The sequence below is a fragment of the Neophocaena asiaeorientalis genome, unplaced genomic scaffold (assembly GCF_003031525.2).
Source record: "Neophocaena asiaeorientalis asiaeorientalis breed wild unplaced genomic scaffold, Neophocaena_asiaeorientalis_V1.1 scaffold152, whole genome shotgun sequence".
Lineage (NCBI taxonomy): Eukaryota > Metazoa > Chordata > Mammalia > Artiodactyla > Phocoenidae > Neophocaena > Neophocaena asiaeorientalis.
In genome coordinates this window covers 7,167,033-7,171,266 of record NW_020185338.1, presented here as the reverse complement: position 1 = coordinate 7,171,266, position 4,234 = coordinate 7,167,033, and positions in this window count along the sequence as shown.

The following is a 4,234-nucleotide window of genomic DNA, read 5'->3' as shown; positions in this document are numbered from 1 at the left end:
AATAGGATGGAATTTAATATGAAATAAAAAAGAAACTAAAATTAATCATGCAAGTTTTTCTGTAAAAGTCTTTACTTATTTCCAAGAGAAATACAATTTAAATTTCAATTAGCTGTGTTTTTTTGTAAGGTGAAAGCAATATAAGACAATTCTCTGAGAATAATTTCCAGAAAAATAATACTTAAAACGTTAAAACTTCCTCAGTGAAATTTACCAAGCAACTGACTACAACAAAATGCTTTTTACAGTATCGTGATCAACTATAGAAAAAATTACTCTATTTTAATATACAGAACTATAGAATAAATAAAATGTTATTTCCATATTATTGATTTTGCTATGAGCAGAAAAATGTCTACAAATCTCATTAATTCTTAATCTGAAAACCTCTGAGAAATACTCCACAGTTTTTAGAAGTCATTGAAAAAACAGAATGTAGGTTGTCTTTTATTTCTTGTATATGTCTCATCTTTGTTCCCAAGCATGTTGCACTCAGTAGGTGCTTCATAAAAGACTTAATATTGCAGAGGAGAAGTTGGGCTAACACAAAGACTGGCATCTGTAGATATTTTCCAGATAAAGTTAAAGGGCCAGTGAAGGTCATGACATTTTGAAAACATTTCAAGATGAAGGAATTTTTTCTTAAGAAAAAAAAAATCTATTGTATAATCACTTCCAAAATGATCATCTCCTTCACAAGGAAATTTTTTATCCTTCTTTGAAACTCCCATTCCAAATTCAATGAAAGTTGTACTTAAACGTTTCTATGAAATTTCTCCTGGTTTTCGTCAAAATAAAATTTTCCCACTAAGTCAATCTGTGGCATTCCAGGGAACGAACAGGGAGAAGATGCCATTCTTATTCTCTATCAAACTCCTTTTTCAATTCCTAATTCGAAGCACTGGATCTGAATATATTTGGTGACAACTCTCAAAACATGAAATTTGTTGGCTGAGAAGTAATGCTATCTATTCCAGCTTAACTACAAACACAAGAACATTTTTTTTGTGTGGTTGCTATGGAGGAGGTATTTTGAACAGCTGCAGCAGTGATTGGAATAAAAAATTGGAGGTCAAATTGTCTTTATTCCAGATTATACAGCTCAGCATTTGTAATATGCAAACAACACACCATAATGAGCTGTAGGTTTCCTGTTTGCAATTTCCCACAGTAACAATTACCATCACTGCAGTGGTACTCTCAGTGGATTATTTTGGGGCTATTTTAGAGCCAGCCCTTGAGAAACAGCTGCTGAATTTGAACTTCACTACCTAAACCATACCACTTCTAATAATACTTCATAATAACGAATATTAATATGAATAATTCCAGTATACACTTTTGAGCACTTACTATATGCAGGCACTGTGATAAGCATTTTGCATGTTACACAATTATTCCACGAGTTAGTTACATTAATATCCCTATTTGAAGGATATAGGACCTGAGCCTACAAAGGTAAACTGACTTGTCATTTACAGGGATGGTCATGTTGATAGTTTGTGGCAGAGTTGGGAATACAGTTTAAGTGTTTCTGGCATTTATGGCCTATATACATGTAATTGCCTCACTTGTCCTGAGAGCCCCCTCCTCTGATCTTCTTTGGTATTTATGGGCAAACAGCTTACATGATGCTTAATCACAAACTGCTTGCAGTATTAGTTTTCTTTTTTATCCAATATTTTCTTATATACATATGTGTATATGTATATGTATATATACATACAATATAATAGATAATAAAATATGATACAATAAAATAGATAATATAAGCAAGATGCCAGATAAATAATATTGAAAACAATTGCTACATTTCTTAGAATATAGACTAATGACAATGAGAGGACAAGGAAAGGTAGGCAACTAAGGTTTAAGGATTATGACTTGATATCATATACCGTGTGCTTCATTATCTAAACAGTAGTAAAAAGGCATCATTTCTTTTGCTATCAAGAACCCCATCTCCCTCCTAAATGCACCGTTATTTCCTTTGGGGAAGTTATCTTTCCTTGGTTGGCCTGCTTTCCTAGTGAGAGTTAGTAGAAGCAACTGAATCTTCCTCCTCCACACCTTCCACAGAGTCAATTGTCTGAGACTTTATATCTTGAATGTTATTTGCAAAAGCCAGTAAGCCAGAATCGACACAGACTGTCCTGCTGCTTCCCAGTCCTTCAGAGCTCAGAGATCAGATCTTAGTGTCTTCCATCTTCAAGCCTGCTGTTCCAGCCTCCCAGTGACCCTCTGGAATGCTAACTTTTCAAGAACTTCCCCCGTGTTTAAGTCAGCCACAGTGAAGCCAGAACTCCCTGGCATGACCATGCTAGTTGTGTGCCTCAGGCTCTCCTCCTGATTGGTTGGGTCTTGAGTCACAGATAGACACTGATAGGTAGAGGATACCTACTGATAGAGAATGTGACCATCACTCCTAGTCAAAAGCTTGCTGTTAACTGGGGAGAGGGGGAGAAAAAGAACCAGATGAGGCACAGTAAAAGGGCTTCTTAAATTTTCTTATGAGCTCAGATTTTTTTTAAAGGCATGTAAGAATTAGAAAGAGACATAGTTGGGAGTCAAACAGGTACTTTAAAGCAGTTGAGTTAGTCTAATTCTTACATGTCATTGAAAAATTTGAGCTTAGGAATCAGAGGATCTGTGCTCAAGGTAAAGAACTGTCACTTATTCCAGGACAGGAAATTGGCAAGTTTTACTATCACATGAGTGCACTTCATAAACTATACAATGAGGGGTAGACCTACCTTTTATCTAAGAGTCTAGTAGCTTTATTATTCATTGTTAAATATAACTTAAAGGAATCAAAATAATATGTTTGTACCAATTGAAGATAAATGAATGTATATTCATGAAATATGTTAGTTATTTTTAAAAAGAAATACTTATATGTCTTCATTATACTTATATTCTTCATTGTATTTATTCAACTAAGAAACACATTTTAATGCAATATACACTTTAATGCAATATAAAATGAGCACACTCATTTGTATCACAAATATTCCCCAGACCAATAATGAATGCTTGTCACTAAGAGTTCCAAATGACTTTCATTGATAACAACATTTTATTTTGAGGTGCTTTAAATAGTCCCCTATTGACAGATCACAACTTCTGTTTCTTAGCAACCTTTAATTTGTTGTAATGAAACATCTGATTCATGCTAAAGAATTTAAATTACATATATACAAGTTGTTTCTGCTGGAGAGTGAAAAGAGAAATGTTAATTCAGGTTTTTTCTAATGATAACATATTCTGAAACAGTATGGTCTCAGTTGAGAGTTTTTCCCTGAAAATTTCTTAATTAGTTTTGATTTGTTTTAGACGTAGAAAAATCACACAAATTCCACAAAAATAATCGTTTTAATAGCTCACAGTCTGTTACTATAGATCACTTAATAAGATAATTTGTAGGGAAGTTCACAGTTAATCAGCCTTTAAAGGAAAGCCAAAGTATACTGCACATACCAAGAAACTGCCAAGACTCCACCAGTGTTGGTTAAATTCCAGATGCCTGATGCAAGGTCATAGTGATCACTGCAGCAACACACACTTCTAAGGGATCATTTGACTCCACTAAAAGTCAGTTTTCAAAGATTTATATTTGAAACTAAACGATGTATCTTTATTCACAGAGGAACACTTTCTGCAAGCTATTAGGTGAATCTTCTATTTAACAATTATATCTTTGGAAGGTGTACTATTATCTATGGGAAAATATAGGAAATCAATTCAATTAAATCATTATATTCAATAACTATTTATTAAGGCTTATTTTGTACTGGTTACAAAAGAGACTCAAAGATGCTATACTGTGTTCCTGTATTCAGTGAGCCTATTTTTTTCTGAGGACCATATAGGGTCATAAATACCTTAATGAGCTAAAGAAGGGAATGGTTAATGTGAACCGGCAAATTAAGAAAAAGCTTCATGGATAAGGGACTCATGGAGGTATATTTTGAAAGGATAGAAATGCCATAAGAAAAGATCAAGTATAAGAAGAGAAATCGATAAAAGCACAAATACATAAAAACTTGTGCTTACCGGGGATGCAAGGTAGGTCTCAGATCATGAATGACAGAATTAAATGAGTTAATTTTAATAAAATTAATTTTAGGTCACAAAAGAACTAAAGTGCATCTCTTAAAAAAGGCACTAGAGGGCCTCCCTGGTGGCGCAGTGGTTGGGAGTCCGCCTGCCGGTGCAGGGGGCGCGGGTTCGTGCC